Genomic DNA, 17,903 nt, shown 5'->3' with positions numbered 1-17,903 from the left:
CTTTGGCCATGGCACCTCTTCTTCAGTGTCCCCAGATTGAGGAGCCCCCGGCAGCCTTCCCTTGGGCCTCCCAGGAGGCCCCGCGTGGTAAAGAACCTGCCTGCCACTGCGGGAGAAGTAAGAGACTCTGGTTCAATCCCTGGGTCCAGAAGATCCCCTGGAGGAGGCCATGGCAGGCTACACAGTCCATGGGGTCACGCAGAGTCGGGCATGACTGAAGCGACTTAGCACACGTGCACGGACCTGCCTCACTGACCCAGATACCGAGGTGGAGGAAATGAGATAAATGGGAGACAGCACCTTTCCCAGTCATCACCTCCTCCCCGTAGCTAACTATCTCCTTTGCTAACCTCCGCATCATGCCCTTGCAAAAGGCAGGGTGACCATACATCCAGCAGTGGGCATCTTGGCTGCAGCGCTGGGCTGCGGTAAGAAAAACTAGAAGCGTTCACTCATTCATCCTCCTTAAAGATATCAGTGCATCACTGCATGCCAGGCACTGTTTTAGAGGGTAGAATAAGACATGTTCATTCATAACTGTGACATAAGACAGAAGATACTAAAAGCAGTGTGTGTGTGTGTGTGTGTGTGTGTGTGTGTGTGTGAGAGAGAGAGAGAGAGAGAGAGAGAGAGAGAGAGAGAGAGAGAGAGGGGTGGATCCAGGGAAAAAGACTTCGGAGGACATCTGAGGTAGGAGCTATTCCTTCCAAATGGAAATCGGCACCTTGGAAGAGTTAGGATTCTGACCTGGGGACTGGGGGTATTTCAGGTGGAGCGATGACAACAGGCAAGCCGTGGGGAGGGTAACATGGGCGTTTGGGAAACAGGGAGGTATTTGCCAGTCTGTCCCCAGCATCAGTGGGCTTCCCTGGTGGCTCAGGGGTAAAGAACCCGCCTGCCAAGGCAGGAGACTCGGGTTCGATCACTGAGTTGGGAAGATCCCCTGGAGAAGGAAATGGCAACCCACTCCAGTGTTCTTGCCTGGGAAATCTCGCAGAGGGAGCAGACTGGTGGGCTACAGTCCATGGGGTCACAAACGAGTCAGACACGACTTAGCGGCTAAATAATAACAATCACCCCAGCGTAGGTGAGGTGGAGAGGAAAATGGGGGCAGGGTGGGGAAAAAGAAAGTTGGGGCTAGAGTGTGGATAACCGAAGCCAACCAAGGAGTCGGGTTCCATGTGCTGGTTGATAGGGAAGGTTTTGGGGAATCACTGAAATGCCATCATCATACCTTGTGCTGTTTAGAAGGTTTATATGGCATAGGTGTGGAGACCAGAAAGGAGGCCAGTGCAAAAGTCCAGACAGAATGAAATAAAAACCTGAGCTCTCTGGCAGTTGAAAGATAAGAATCTGTGGTAGGTTAGGTTATGTTCAAGATATATTTCCCCTTTCCCTTTGTCTTTGTGTTAGCCATGTGACTTGCCTTGGTCAGTAGAAAGAGGCAGAAATGACAGGGTATCAGTTCTGATCTCAAGCCTTAAGAGGCCTTAAGTATTTACAGTTACTCTCCTATGCTTCTTCCATCATTGTGAGAAGACCATCTGTGGGATGGCCGATGGTCCCAGGAGGAGGATGAGAGAAACATGGAGGACCCCACCCAAATCTAACCTAGATCAGGTAACTCCCGGCCAACGTGCATACACGTCATCTTAATACTTATTACTGTGTGCCGCGGAGATTTCTGTGGTTGGTCGTTGAGCAGCAATAGCTGATTGATGCAGGATTGTAACTGAAACTTCTGTGGTTGTTTGTTAAGCGGCAGTAGCTGACTGATACAAGATTGGTACAAGAGACCGTGTCAAGGTAAATAGTACTTGCTAAGTGGTGAGCTGTGGATGTGATGGGAAGGGAAGACTCAAAGACAATAAATAACAAGATTCTGGCTCTGGATGATTGTACCGCCAAAAGAAATAGAACCCAGGAGGGAACAGGTTGTAGAGTGTGACACCAGTCATTCCTACAGTCCAGCACCCCTCCCACGGCTTCTTTTGGCTGATCATTCTCCTCAGTGCTGAACCTCAGAATCTCCAGTGATGGAAGGTCCTCCTGGATGACTTGGTTAATGCCTGTCCCTTGTGTGTGATGAAAGTGCTATCGAGAAACCTACAAGGGCATATGGGGCCTCAGGTGGCAAATCGGGGGCTGGGTGAGAGCACCTTAATTGTACTGTCTCATTTAATTGTCACAACGATCCCGTGAGGCAGGTCCTGTTATGGCCCCATTTTATAGAAGGTGAAGCCGAGGTCACAGAAGTTATGCAACTTACCCATGGCCATGGGGTGATGGCAAAGTCGGGATTTGAACCCAGGGTCTACCTGCTCTAGAGACCAAACTTTTTTCCTTCCTTTTAATGATGTTTTAAGTTGGAATAGTATATCAGAGCCCAAGCTCTTATTCACTTTCCAAGTTTGAACCTTCCATGAAGCCATCAATCCAGACTGTCCTTGGAGGTCCACTCACACCCACAGATCTGATGGGTCTCATGCCCACCTCTCAGGCCTCCTGCCTTGCCACCCTCTTCCCACTGAAATGTCTACCTGTATACAAATTGGGAAAGGAGTACATCATGGCTGTATATTGTCACCCTGCTTATTTAAGTTATATGCAGCATATATCATGAGAAATGCTGGACTGGATGATGTACAAGCTGGAACCAAGATTGCTGAGAGAAATATCAATAACCTCAGATATGTAGATGACACCACCCTTATGGCAGAAGGCAAAGAGGAACTGAAGAGCCTCTTGATGAAAGTGAAAGAGGAGAGTGAAAAAACGGGCCTAAAACTCTACATTCAAAAAACTAAGATCATGGCATCCAGTCCCATCACTTCATGGCAAATAGATGGGGAAACAATGGAAACAGTAAGAGACTATTTTCTTGGACTCCAAAATCAATGCAAATGATGACTGCAGTCATGAAATTAAAAGACACTCCTTAGAAGAAAAGTTATGACCAACCTAGACAGCATATTAAAAAGCAGAGACATTACTTTGCCGACAAAGGTCTGTATAGTCAAAGCTATAGTTTTTCCAATAGTCATCATATATGGAAGTGAGAGTTGAACCATAGAGAAAGCTGAGCACTGAAGAATTGATGCTTTTGAACTGTGGTGTTGGGAGAAGACTTTTGAGAGTCCCTTGGACTGCAAGGAGATCCAACCAGTCAATCCTAAAAGAAATCAGTCCTGAATATTCATTGGAAGGACTGAGGCTGAAGCTGAAGGTCCAATACTATGGCCACCTGATGCGAAGAACTGACTCATTGGAAAAGACCCTGATGCTGGGAAATATTGAAGGCAGGAGAAGGGGGCGATAGAGGATGAGATGGTTGGATGGCATCACCAACTCTACGGACATGAGTTTGAGTAAGCTCCGGGAGTTGGTGATGGACAGGAAGGCCTGGCGTGCTGCAGTCCATGGGGTTTCAAAGAGTCAGACACGACTGAGTGACTGAACTGAATTGATATAACCGTGGTCTGCCAGAAATCCCAAAAGTAGTTGGGATCTCTTCACTAGTACAGAATCCGGAATAGGCAGCTTTCATAGGGGCTTCCCTGTAGTGTTCTGGTTACTTGTGAATGAATGAATGACTTTGCCTGCTGCCCCAGACCCTGCAAAGGTATCACATTCTACAACCTGTTCCCTCTTGTGTTCTATTTCTTTTGGTGACACAGTCATCCCAGGGTGCTGTACTGCTGGCCTCAAAGTCATGAGAATTTTGGTGATTCTGTCTTCTTAACTGCTGTTGATCCCACTAGATCTTTACGTAATCAAAGCAGGGGCAGGCATTTCCAATCCTATTTTACAATGGGGGAAGCTCAGGTACAAAGAGCTGAAAGGGCTTGACCAAGGTCATCAGTACATAATTTGAATGAGAACCTAAGCCCGTCCATTGCTCTCTGCTCTGAGCTAATATTCTCAGCCCTGCTTGCTCACCGGAGGAACTCTGAAGCTACTGATGTTTGAAGCCCACCCCAGAGAGGCTTGTGTCATGGGCCAGGGTGGGGCCAGGACACTGGTACATTTTGAAAGCTCCCCAAGTGATTTCAGTGTACAGCCATCATTGAGAACCACAATGCTAGGCCTTTAAAATGTGCCAACGTGGGAGTTAAAACAGTGACCAAGATACCCTTTCTCCATCTCCCATGAAAATGCCCGTGAAGGCAGACATAAGTCCCATAACACTAAGAAGGAAGATCACAGCTCACTGCAGGGTCCTTATCATTAACTAAAATGCTGTCACCAAGAGATTGTACTTACCCTGAGCGGTCTGGTCCCCTACCCATAAGACCCAGGCAGGGGTGAGATGGGGAGGGAGCTTAAACTGCAGCCCTCCCTCTGTTTGGCTCTGGTCGGGAGGCAAAGAGCTTGTGACTACCAACAAGACCCCGCGCCTGTGCAGCACGGCAGCTCCCATCAGCGCTGCTCGGACTCTGGTCATTGCAGAGTCACGGGCAGAAGGAGATGAGGAGGGTCCCTGAGTCCTCAGAGGCATGCTGTTCTCAAGCAAAGCCCTCTGGGGAAGGAAAAGCTTCAGGACAGTGCAAACCTGGGACTGGAGCTTTTACACGATTACATCCAATCACAGAACAACAGCCTGACTCAGTTTCCTCCTGATAATCAGTGGCATGGAGACAGGATTCTGTTTGGGGCTAGCAGAGCTCCTTAGAAGACCAAACGCCTGCTAAACACGGGAAATTGAATGTGGGATGTGCACATGAAGCCACCAGCTTCAGGTCTGAGGGGAGACGCCACTACTGAGCACATGTCGAGCAACTCTAAGGATGATCCGCACGGCGAACGACAGAACCAAAGCCAACCTTTCTCATTCAAGCATAAGGGAGGAGAAAAGAAATACGGCGTCTATGGAAAAAGTCCTGCACTGCAGAATAGGGGAGCCTTATTTTGAAAATCTAAGGGAAAATGCAAAACTCTAAAAATGTCAACTACAATAAACCAAAGATAAATGAAATAAAAAACCCAAGTACAAACATGTGGGATTGTATGTCTGTTAAGAACAACAACATGGATCCTGTGACATGTGATTAGATTAAAAAAACCAAACAAAAACCTTAGACTGAGATGATGTGTGGAATTGGAACTGGGGGTAGGAGAGAACCAAAGAAAGTAGAAAATCCACAGCAAAATGAAATGCGAACTGGAGGCAGGAAAGGATAGAATGGATGCTGCAGAAAAAGCAGTACATGAGACAGACTTGGAAAATAAATAGATAAAAACAAGCAAGGAGGAAAAGGACAGGGAAGAGAGGGTGGACATGAATTATAGAGCTTTTCAGAAAGGACATCAGAATACATGGAATGAAGAGAGAAAAACTTTAAGCTGAAAACAAACAAAAAAACTCCAAAAGAGCTGTCTCTTCAGGCAAAAAGGGTTCAGAGTGTTCCAGAGCCCCACTATTTATACTTAACATGAGAACTTCTTTTTTAATTTCAAGGAAAAAGAAAAATTCTAAAAAGAGCTTTGAAGGAAAAAAAAAGAAAAACCCTAGGTTTCCTACAAAGGAACAAAAATATGGTTGGCAGTATTACTTCTATAATTGATGTTAAAATTCAGAGACACTGAGGCAAGCTCTTCACATGTTTGAGGTGAAAAGAACACATTTAGCTATGAGTGAAAGCAAGACAAAGACATTTTACACAAGCAAATGTTTTTTAAAACTCCCACCCACATACTTATCTTTAGAAAAAAAATTAATGGTGCAGTGGCTATAGAAAACAGCATAGTGATTCCTCAAAAAATTAAAAATAGAATTATCAGTATGATCCAACAATTCCACTTCTGGGCATATATTACAAAAGAATTGAAAGTAGAATCTTGAAGAGATATTTGCACACTCGTGTTCATATCAGCCAGCATTATTCATAATAGCCAATAGGTGGAAGCAATTCAAGTGTCCACTGACAGACAAATGGATGAAGGAAATGTAGTATACACATACAATAGAATACTTTTCCATCTTGGAATATTCTGACACATGCTACAACATGGATGAACCTTGAGGTTATTATGCTAAAAAGTGAAATAAGCTAGTTGCAAAAAGACAAATACTGTATGATTCCACTCATCTAGATATCTAGAGTAGTCAGATTTATAGAAACAGAAAATAGAATGTTGGCTGCCAGAGGCTAGGAAAACGGGGCAATGAGGAGTTGTTTAATGGTCTAGAATTTTGGTTTTATAAGATTAAAAAATGTTGGGATTGATTGCATAACAATATGACTACACTTAACATGACTGAACTGTACACTTAGAAAACGGTTGACATGATAAACTTTATTTATTTTAAAACTATAATTAAAGATAAAAGTTGAAACCTCTCTTGAATGTATGAGAACGTGCTAAGTTGCTTCAGTGGTGTCTGACTCTTTGCGACGCTATGGACTATAGCCCCCCAATTTCCTTGGTTCATGGGATTCTCTAGGCAAGAATACTGGAGCAGGTTGCCATTTCCTTCTCCGGGGGATCTTCCCGACCCAGGGATCAGACTCACGGTTCTTAGGCCTCCTGCTTTGAATGCATGGTCCAGTCACAAAAAGATGTATTCCTCAACTCTGAGAAAATCATGATATAGAAGGACCAGGAGTGAAAACTTGAAACCAGATAGAAAGTTAAGTCATAGTAAATAATTATAATTTGGGTCATAAGATTGAGTCAAAATCCAGCAATAATCCTCACCAGAGCTTCCCTGGTGGTCCAGTGGTTAAGAACCCGCCTTGCAGTTCAGGGGTCACTGGTTCAATCCCCAGTCTGGGAAGATCCCACATGCCACGGAGCAACTAAGCCTGGTAGTTGCAGCTACTAAGCCTGAGCTCTAGAGCCTGTGAGCTGCAACAAGAGAAGCCCCTGCAACGAGAAGCCCGCATGCTGCAGCTAGAGGGTAGCCCCCACTTGCTGCAACTAGAGAAAGCCTGCACGCAGCAACAAAGACCCAGTGAAGCCAAAAATAAAACTAAATAAAATTATATATTAAAAAATCCTTGAGAGAGAAGATATTTCATAATTAAATGTAATCTGAATAAAAAGTTCATAGTAGAAGTAGTAACCTAATAATCCAAGTTTAAATCACTAAAGACTGATGAATACAGGTGGGAAAAGTACAGAAAATTGTAAAGCACACAAGATTTAATAATTTAGACCATTAAGATCCACAGGTTATTGCTACTTTCATAAGTCTAATAAGTGAGAAATAGACATAAAAGTCTCCTTTTAAAAATACTAAAACATTGGTAGCCACTAGCAGATATAAAGTAAAATTAAAACATGATTACAATCAGGATTTCCCGATGGCTCAAGCAGCAAAGAATCCACCTGCAATGAAGGAGATGCAGGAGCCATGAGTTTGATCCCTGGGTCGGGAAGATCCCCTGGAGGAGGAAATGGCAACCCACTCCAGTATTCTTGCCTGGGAAATGGGAAATCCCATGGAGAGAGGAGCCTGGCGGGCTACAGTCCATAGGGTTGCAAAGAGTCAGACATAACCGAGTGACGGAGCGTGCATGCATAAGTAAAATCAAAGTCGTTTTCAAGATAACATTAATTAAGATAAAAATTATATTTATATAGATAAGAATAACAATCCATAATAGATAACATTATATACTGTGTAGTGCAGACTCAAAATACATAAAATAAAAGCAGTTAAACATAAAAAGATGCGATGGGGTGGGAGGGAGGTTCAAGAGGGAGGGGAAATACATATACCTATGACTGAGTCATGTTGATATATGGCAGAAACCAACATAATATTGTAAAGCAATTATCCTCCAATTAAAAGTAAATGCATTTAAAATTTAAAAAATCATCCTAGAAAATGAAAATCATCTGAGAAAACTGCTTGATACTGATGGCTTTTTCTTGAGGACTAGCTCCCTGACGGAAATGGCAGCAAAGTCATCAGCCAAACCATTTATAAGAAAGAGGGAGAAAGAATAAAAAACAAACAAAAAAACATAAAAAGACAGAAAGATAGTAATAGAAAATGAAAACACTAGAATTTTTTCAATGATTAAATGAATAAAAAATGTATCAGATGACTTAAATAGTGTAATGAATAAGGCAAAATTGAAACAAGCCTCATTATAAGCTGCGATTCTACTATGAATGTCAGAATACAGAAATCGCACAAATTACATACTGGGACTAAGAATGAAGATCAATTTAAAAAATAGCCAGTTACTTGTTTAAAAGGTATTTTCCTAATGAAAGACAGAATAAAGTGTAATCAAATGTACAATAATAGATTACTTAGGAAATAAAGAGCTATAAAAACTTGTGAGATATGGTCAAAGCTATAATGAAAGGTAAAGTTATAGTCTTGACTGTTAATATTTTGGTTATTAAAAACGGAAGCAAATATTCCTCTACACTGATGACTGAGTGCTTTAAAAGTGCCTCTAACAAATGATGCATGCTGTCCGTGCAAAATGAATACTTGTTTTTAAAGACTTACAGAAAGTCTAAAAAGAGAATTCAAATGCTTCATATTTTTAAAATACTGATTACATTTTGAAATTATGAATATACTAGGTATAGTACAATAAGATATTAAATTTAACGGTATACTGTGGGTCATGTTATACTTCTATTGGATAGTATTAATTTGTATATTCAACTCAAAAAACTTGGAAAACCACCAATAACTATGGAAACACATGAAAGTACAAAATATGGTTCAGGCTAGAAATTAATTAGAAAATATAGGGAATTATATATAAAACCAAGTAAGCAGAAATAAAAATAAAGTTAGAAATATGATGTCCAACATCCCTAATTATCAGAGAAATGCAAATTAAAACTACAGTGAGGTATCATCTCACACTGGTCAGAATGGTTATTATCAAAAAGTCTACAAATAAATGGTGGACAGAGTGTGAAGAAAAAGGAACCCTCTTAAACTTTTGAAGGGTACATTCCCTTCAATTGATAAAGCCTCTATGGAGAACAATAAAGAGATTCCCTCTAAAACTACAATTAGGGGACTTTCCTTGTGGTCCAGTGGTTAAGAATCTGCTTTGCAATGCGGCGGCTCAGGTTCAATCCCTGATCAGGGAAATAAGATCCCACATGCAGCGGAGTAACTAAGCCCTTGTGTTGCAACTACTGAGTCCACATTCCACAACTACTGAGTCCGCATTCCACAACTACTGAGTCTGCATTCCACAACTACTGAGTCCACATTCCACAACTACTGAGCACATGCGCTGCAACTTCTGAAGCTCTGGCACCCTGGAATCCACTTGCTGCAACTATTGAGCCCTCTGACCACAGCAAAGGAACTGAGCGCCATAATCAAAGATCCCGCACGATGCAACGAGGGTCCCGCGTGCCTCAACTAAGACCCAATGCAGCCAAATAAATAAATACTTTTTAAGAAACCCTAAACACAGAACTACCATATCATCTAGCAATCCTACTCTTGGGCATATATCTGGAGAAAACTGTAATTGAAAGTTTTGCACACCAGTGCAAAATACATGCACACCAGTGTTCGCTGTAGCAGTATTTACAACAGCCAGGGCATGGAAGCAATCTAAACATCCATCCGCAGATGAATGGATAAAGATGTGGTATATTTATACAATGGAATACTACTCAGCAGTAAGAAAATAAAGTAATGCCACTTGCAGCAACATGGATGGATCTAGAGATTACCATACTAAGTGAAGTAAGCCAGACAGGCAAATATTGTATCATTTATACATGGACTCTTTAAAAAAAAGATACAAACGAATCTATATACAAGACAGAAGTAGACCCATAGATATAAGAAATTTATGATTACCAAAGAAGAAAGAAGGGGAGGGATAAATTAGGAGTTTGGGATTAACATAAACACACTACTATACATAAAACGGGCTTCCCTGATAACTCAGCTGGTAAAGAATCCACCTGCACTGCAGGAGACCTGCGTTTGATCCCTGGGTTGGGAAGATCCCCTGGAGAAGGGAAAGGCTATTCACTCCAGTATTCTGGCCTGGAGAAGTCCAAGGACTGTATAGTCAGTCCATGGGGTTTCAAAGAGTCAGACATGGACTGAGCGACTTTCACCTTCACTTTCTTTCATACATAAAACAGCTAACCAACAAAGATATACTGTATAGCACAGGGAACTATACTCAATATTTTGTAGTAATCTATATGGGAAAAGAATCTGGAAAAAAAATATGTGTAACTGAATCACTTCGCTGTACACGTGAAACTAACAGAACACTGTGAATCAGCTACACGTCAACAAAAACTGCAACGACTTAAAACAAGACACATGAGCAATATATGTTAACAGATATGGAGTAGATTAAAAAGCACACAAAAATTATTTGCCATTCTATGCTGATAGTTTTTGGAGAAGGCAATGGCACCCCACTCCAGTACTCTTGCCTGGAAAATCCCATGGACGGAGGAGCCTGGTGGGCTGCAGTCCATGGGGTCGCGAAGAGTTGGACACAATTGAGTGACTTCACTTTCACTTTTCACTTTCATGCATTGGAGAAGGAAATGGCAACCCACTCCAGTGTTCTTGCCTGGAGAATCCCAGGGATCGGGGAGCCTGGTGGGCTGCCGTCTATGGGGTCGCACAGAGTCGGACACGACTGAAGCGACTTAGCATCAGCAGCAGCAGCTGATAATTTTGGAAAAAATGAGGAAATAGGTGCTTTTTAAGAAAATAAATATTGCCAAACTTTACTAAAAAAATAAAAGCCAGAAAATACTGAAAATCAAAAAGTTCTGAATTACCTGTTAGAGGGAGGTAAGTTGATTCACACTTTCAAAAAATTAGAAACCTGTTTTGCTTTGTGAACTGATCCAGAATACAGAAAAAGATAAGCTTTTCCAGTTCCCCAGTACCAAAATCTCATAATGGTAGTAAATTACAAATAAGGAAGTTTTGGGCTAATCTTTCCGAGTAGACACAAAAATCCTAAATGATATATAACAAACAGATCCATTATAACCAAGTAGATTTTATCACAGAAAAGCAAGGGTGATTTAGTATCAGTACATCTATAAATGCAATATCAATAGGCCTGATTAAAAAACCAGCAGTAATACCCATGACCCTTGGAAGGAAGGAGGTAAAATTATTTGATGTGATTTTTATATGTGAAAAACCCAAGAGAAACTCTCAATAAAGATTAGAATTAACAAGAGTTTAGTAACTCATTCATAGTATTTAGATATAAACCTAATATACAAAAATCAACTTTTTTTTTTAACACTAGTGAGATATTTTAATGCATAAAAGCTCATTTAGGTAAGCAACAGAAATTCTTAAGTGACATTATTAAGAAATGTGCAAGATTTCTACAAAGAAAATTGCAAAACTGAACTGAGAGATTGAAAAGAAAGCCTTAAACAAGTGAAGAAACACATAATATTCCTTGGGATATTCCATTCCTTGGATGTCCCTGGAGTTCCAGTGGTTAAGACTCCCCACTTCCATGGCAAGGGGTGTGGGTTCCATCCCTGGACAGCGAGCTAAGATCCCACATGCTATGTGGTACAGTAAAAAAAAAAAAAAAAAAAAAAAAACCCAGCTAAAAACAGAAGACAACAAAATTGGAAAGAGTTCTATTACTTTCACCCATCCTAAAGCTTTAATAATTAAAAGGGTGTGGATCTGACATGAGATCAGATAGCCTAGAAACAAATTTGGCATCCATAAGGGTTTATCACATGACCCCCAGAGAACCACAAGTCAGTAGCTCAGGAAGCATCATTCACTCAGGCAGTGATTCTGGAACAGCTGTCTACGTCAGGGTGGTGGTGGGGTAGTGGGATTATTTAGAGTCTCCTTTAATACGGATCCTAAAATGGATTCCAGATGGAGAAAAGAGGTAAATGTTCAAGGGGGAAAAAAAAAGGACAAACCATAAAGACCTGAAGAAAACTATTTATCAAATTTCTGGATGGAGAAGGGCATTCTACCTTAAGACAAAAGGAATCCATCAAAAGTCAAAATAGTATAAACACACTTAGAAGGGAATAGATACACCAGGAAAAATAGTTACAAAAAATGTGACAAAAGGTAACAGTCTAATGACCCTCTGCAACCCTATGGACCATACCCCACTAGGCTTCTCTGTCCATGTGATTTTCCAGACAAGAATACTGGAGTGGGTTGCCATGCCCTCCTCAATATATAAATAGCTTGTTCAAACTGGTATTAAAAGTACTAAATCCCTCATGGAAAAATGAGTAAAGGGCATTAAAAGATAATTCATATGTGAAAACAAATTGCTGATAAATATATAAAAACAAATCTCAGTGGCTATTAAGTGAAAATATAAATTTTCCCCTTGCTATGTTAACAAAGCCTAAACCTAGTAATTGTCAATGCTGGTAAAGATGAACTGAGACAGGCACTCTCATAATATGGGCCATGTAAATGAGTATCAATTTCCTGAAAAAATTCTTAAAACAAGTCATTAAAGTGTCCTTATTGTTTAATCCAGTAATTACACTTCTGGATAATTATCATAAGGAAATAATTTAAAATAACAGGAAAAATAAGCTTAATACAAACGAAAATTCAACAACATAAGCATCCAACAATAGGGGAACGATTAAGTAAATGATGATTCATGTGCTCATTAAAATTACATGTATGAGAAGTTAATAACTTCGTGGGGAAATGGCTGCATAATGCTAAGTGAGAAAAGCAAAAGCAAACGTGCATATATTATATAATCGCATCCCTGAATGAAAAAAAATTTTTTTTGAGAAAAATGATGAGAAATATTCAAAGTGTGAGGAGTAGCATTTCTCAATAGTGGAATTAGAGATGACGTTTATTTTTTTTTTACTTTTTATTATTTTCTGAATTTCGCTACTTTTCTGTGAAAATTTTATGATCAGAAAAACACTTACGTATAAAAAGAAATTGGCAGATAGTGACCCTTTTCCTTGATTTTTTTGATTAAGACATCGAAACTCCTGGAATGACCTGCCAGCTAGTGGCAATTCTCACTACAAGGGTTGTGAACTTGTCCAGCTGACAAGCCTCCGAAAGCCAGCCTATGTGTCTCTTCGGGTACACATGTTGTAGGTTGCCAGCTTCTCCTGCGGAACAAGGAGTTCTTTTTTGCCAACCGAGACCAGCCATCCCCTGGGTCGCCAGCTCTGCCTTCAACCTCAGCCTTTTGCACCCAGAACCAGCAAGGGGCCTCAGCGTGGTGGCAGCCATTTCAAAGTCTGGTTATTTGGCTCCAGGTTCTCATCTGACTGGCAGGCTCCCTCCCAGAAACCCCTAGTGCCTTTCCCCAAACTTTAAGGCTACCATTTAAGCCTCGTTTCCTGCCTAGAACTATTTATTGACGTACTGCTATTTCCTGCACCGGCCACATCAATAAGCCCTGAAAGCCATTCAGTGTCTCAGGTTTCTCAAGGCATTCTGGGAAATTCTTCCCCGCTCTGGATAACCACATGAACTCTGGCATGATAGAGTCCTGCGGTCAAGCCGAAAACAGCTGCATACAGGCAAAGGGGGAACCCTGCCCCTCCACCCTGCTCCAGCAGCCAGCAGCCGCCAACAGGGAGATGGTGCCCTGAGAGAAGGGAGGCATCGGGGCACAAGGATCTCAGTGTATTCTGAAGCTTCCTAAAGTAGACGGCTGCCCCACCAATCCCCGTAAGCGCACCATCATTTCCTACTCCTAAAACAAATGACCAGAGGAAATGTGCCCCTCCACAATCTACATCCCCGGTGACTCTGGTTGTTTCTGTGCAGGGGTAGCTGCTGCTGCCATGTTCCCAGTGCGGAGGAGAAAGTGCCCTTTTATTCACTGCTGGCAGGAAGTTTCTTTTTCCTTGAGAAGTCACGATGAAAGGGGGGAGGGGTGGATACTGGGGAGCTGGTGACAGCCCACCAGCAATGAGTTGATCCCAGCCCTTCCCCTAGGCCACTGTTTGGAGGGTTTTAAAAGTGCATTTGCCAGAATTCTTTATATCGGAAAGAGGAAAGTTGTTTTCAAATCAAAGGTGCTGTATTTTTGATTCGGCTCAACTTTTCCCTTCTTTCAAGTTTCTGCTCTCGTGCTGGTTTCTGGGCAGGGTGCAGGGGTGTGTGGGTGTGTGGGGTGCTCCCCTAACTGCCTCTCTAAGATAGCAGCCCCCAGGGCTTATCACCGGCCCTGGTCTATTTCCCTCCTAGCCCTTACCTCTGTCAGGTACTGTAGTCATTGATATTCTGACCCCTCGCTAGCAAGAAAGTTTCACTGGGTCTGAAATCTTGTCTTATCCATCACCACGTCCCCTGGAACGCTACGTGGTTCAGAGCAGGTATTCGGTGAAAACCTGGGTAAAGATTCCATGTAAGTGATCAGACAGCTCTTCTTTAAAAGGCCAATCTGTTCAGGGAGAACAAGCTGCTACCATTCTTTTTCTCAATTTAAGACTTGAGAGGACAGAGCCCATATGCTGGCCGGATCCACCTTTTCTTTCACTTGTGGTTGCTTCACTCCCCAGATGTGTTCTTCCTGCCTGCCCTGTGCCAGCCCTGGTCCGCTCTGTCTTACCGTGTTTGTTTCACTTCTGTGGGTAACATTTTTTGGTCATAGGGTGAGGTTTCTTTGCTTATTTGGGGCTTTTTTTTTTTTTCCCCTTTTCAAGGTTGCGTCAATAAGCCCACATCATTCTGCAGAGTCGCCCTTTGGGACAGGCTCATCCGTGGTTTTCATCTAGTTCCTCCCCAGCCCTGGGCCTCCCTGTCAGTCACATGGCCCCTCCAAGCTGCTGGCTGCAGCCCTCAGACCCCTCCCGCCTCCCCTCCACCTCCCCCTCTGGCCCCTCTCTCAGCCCAGGGCCTGCGTGCCAGCCTCCAGTGGGCAGACACAGGCCCTGGTAGGTTCTGGGAGGTTCCTGATCCACCCGGTCATTATCATTTGGGGGTCCCCAGGGCAAGAGTTTCCATCTCACAGAAGGCGGTATGGCCCTTTCCTGGCACCTGGGCACCAAGTCAGAGGCAGGGGCATTCCCAGGCCCAGGGGTGGCCTGGAGGGGGAAGTGGATTCACCACAGCAGATCAATCTCCCCCAGGCCGAGAGAGAACCGGGAATGCGCCATGTCCCGTCCCTTTGGGCGACCTTTGGGCTCCATGAGACACCTCTGTAAGAGACCTTGTGAGAAAGGATGCAGGGATGTAAAGCCACTGCAAGTTGCCTCCTGGGACCCCAGGCCAAAAAGAACTGATCCGTAGGACAACAGGCCCCTCCCCTGTGAGAGAGAGTGGCTCCCGGCCAGGGCACGCGATGGGGCTGAGCTGGGGAGGAGGGTGGGCTGAGGCTGGGTGGGCCTCCGTCCAGCAGAGCGCGGCGTTAGGAGAGGAGGAGGGGGGAGAACGGGCTGGCTGGCCAGCACCTGCGTCTCAGAGAGTCCTCTCGGGGCCACAGGGTGGGAGGATTCCCCAGGTCTTGACATCACTCTGACTGGGTCAGACAGACCTTTTTGGCTTTGAGGAGTGACATGTGCATAGTAAAGTGTCCATTAAGTGGCAGAGACACCTCCTGGTCATGGTGTCCTGAGTCATTCTGTCCACCAAGCTGGCCCGGACCTGCCCGCCCCCCCCTTCCGGCAGGCTCGGTGTACAGCCCCAGTCAAGGGCCGGAGAGCCAGGCTGTGCTCACCGCTGCCCATCACTGCCCCATCGTCGCCACAGCTGCAGTCTCGGCTCAGTCCTGCTGGGCCCTGAGGCCCGACCCCAGCAGTTCAGCGGCACCCCCGATTCCAGAACAGTGGGAATCTGACTTGCGGGTCACTCTGGCTTGGGCAATGGTCTGTGGCAGGCCTGCATCTTGTCTGGACAGAGAAGCACCCTAGATAGAGGTCAGTGTGAACATAGGGTTACTGCCTCCACCCTCGGACTGGCTGCCTATCTTGGGTTCTGATGTCCACTGGACCCTGCCTCTGGGGGTGGCCTTACCCTTTCCACTGCAAGCTGGAGTTTTCCCTGAGTAGCCTTGACCTCCCCACCACATGATACCAAAGCCCTGGTCACCTCACTGCTTCCCTCTGCTCTGCCCCCAGACACTGTCAGACGGCATTCTTGACTGCAAGTGACAGAAACGCTCTCCAACCAGCTTAAGCACACAGGGCCTGAGCTGGTTTAGATGGCGGGGGTGGAAGGGGGTCACCAGGAATGTAGCTGGTCCACAGGGCTCAGACAATGCCAGAGCTGGTCCTAGGACCTTCCTTTTACCTGGCCTGGCTTTGTGCATGTTGACCACTTTGTCTCCTGCCAGGATCTCCCAGTCTCTATCACAATGGCCTGTGAGTCAGGGGAAGACAAACCTCTTCTAATTTGTGCATCCAACCCACAAATCTCAGGGAAGGATTCTGATTGGCCCTGCTCGTCAGAGGACCATCAGTTCCCTTCAGTTCAGTTCAGTTGCTCAGTTGTGTCTGACTCTTTGTGACATGCGAGGCCTCCCTGTCCATCACCAACTCCCAGAATCTACTCAAACTCATGTCCATTGGGTCAGTGATGCCATCCAACCATCTCACCCTCTGTCGTCCCCTTCTCCTCCCACCTTCAATCTCTCCCAGCATCAGGGTCTTTTCAAATGAGTCAGCTCTTCCCATCAGGTGGCCAAAGTATTGGCGTTTCAGCTTCAGCATCAGTCCTTCCAATGAATATTCAAGACTGACTTCCTTTAGGATGGACTTGTTGGATGATCATCCCTCAGGCCAATCACTGTGGGCATGAGGACGGGGTTCCCTGATTTGCCAGACTCAAGTCAGATGACCAGTTCTGTGACCGCGCAAGGTGCGGCCCTGTGACAAGACTCCCCAGGCCACAGACCGAGACAACAACTGCCCACTGCAAACAGAGACCCCTGGCTTGGAACCATCCGCATGGCTTTAGCAAGTGCCTGAAACTCTCCTGAACATCATGTCGAATTGCCCACGTACTGGTGGTGACTGCTCCCCTCTGAGTCCCACCCAAAAGAATACAGAGACATTCTCTGTGACCGACGGACACCAAGGCTGAGAGTGTCTTCTCCCTGGCACTTGGCTCCAGGAAGACACTGCAGCTGGGAACTGCCATCCGCCACTTCCAGTCTAATCGAGAATATTCCGGAGACATTTTCCAAGCTTCCCAGGGTGTAAGCAAAATCTGGGTTGGCAAAATCAGGTCAGGTAGGCTCAGCTGTGCTGATCCGCGGTGGAGGGAGGGGGGGCAGGGTGGCGGCGCTGGGGTGCAGCGGAGAGAAGCTGAGAAAGCTGGGCTGATTCAGTGGGAATTCTGTCTCGCACTTACGCAGGCACAAAGCCTCATTCTCAGGCAAGGGGGAGCTGGCACCTGCTGCGGCTGTGGCCTTGAAAAGCCCTCGGAAGAGACTGGAAGGAAAACTCTTGAGCAGGAAGAGAGGGCTGACTGCCTGACAGGACTCCTGGTGGGTGAGCAGGAAGGAATTCCTGCAGGCAGAGTGTCACGGGATTCCCTCAGCCTCAGAAGGACACCTCCAGGTACCCCTTCCCAGGTACAGATGAAGAGTAAAAGTGTCAGTCGCAAAGTCGTGTCCGACCCCATGGATTGTAGCCTGCCAAGTCTAAGGTATTCTCCAGGCAGGAAGACTGGAGTGGGTTGTCAGGCCCTCCTCCAGGGAGTCTTCCCGACCGAGACTGAACCCGGGTCTCCGCACTGCAGGCAGATTCTTGACCTTCTGAGCCAACAAGCAAGCCACCCCCCCAAGTACGGATGAGTCGGAGCATTTATGTCCACAGGCGGAGAGCAGCTCTCAGTAACCCAGCACTCAGCAGAGTGCGTGCTGGCGCCTTGACCTCATCCGTGGCCGGCCTGCTTTCGGTGTGACGGTACCACCATACCTTTACATAGCCATTTTCTCTCCCCAATCACTTCCCCCAAACATTGCCAGCCCTGC

General features: G+C 44.8%; 1 protein-coding gene across 1 annotated transcript in view; it reads right to left on the bottom strand.

The window, feature by feature from the left end:
- Nucleotides 1-17,903, bottom strand: part of CTIF (cap binding complex dependent translation initiation factor) — a 314,018-nt gene that overhangs the window by 41,715 nt on the left and 254,400 nt on the right.

The sequence above is a fragment of the Muntiacus reevesi genome, chromosome 4 (genome assembly GCF_963930625.1).
Source record: "Muntiacus reevesi chromosome 4, mMunRee1.1, whole genome shotgun sequence".
NCBI lineage: Eukaryota > Metazoa > Chordata > Mammalia > Artiodactyla > Cervidae > Muntiacus > Muntiacus reevesi.
This window is presented reverse-complemented; position numbering and strand designations above follow the sequence as displayed.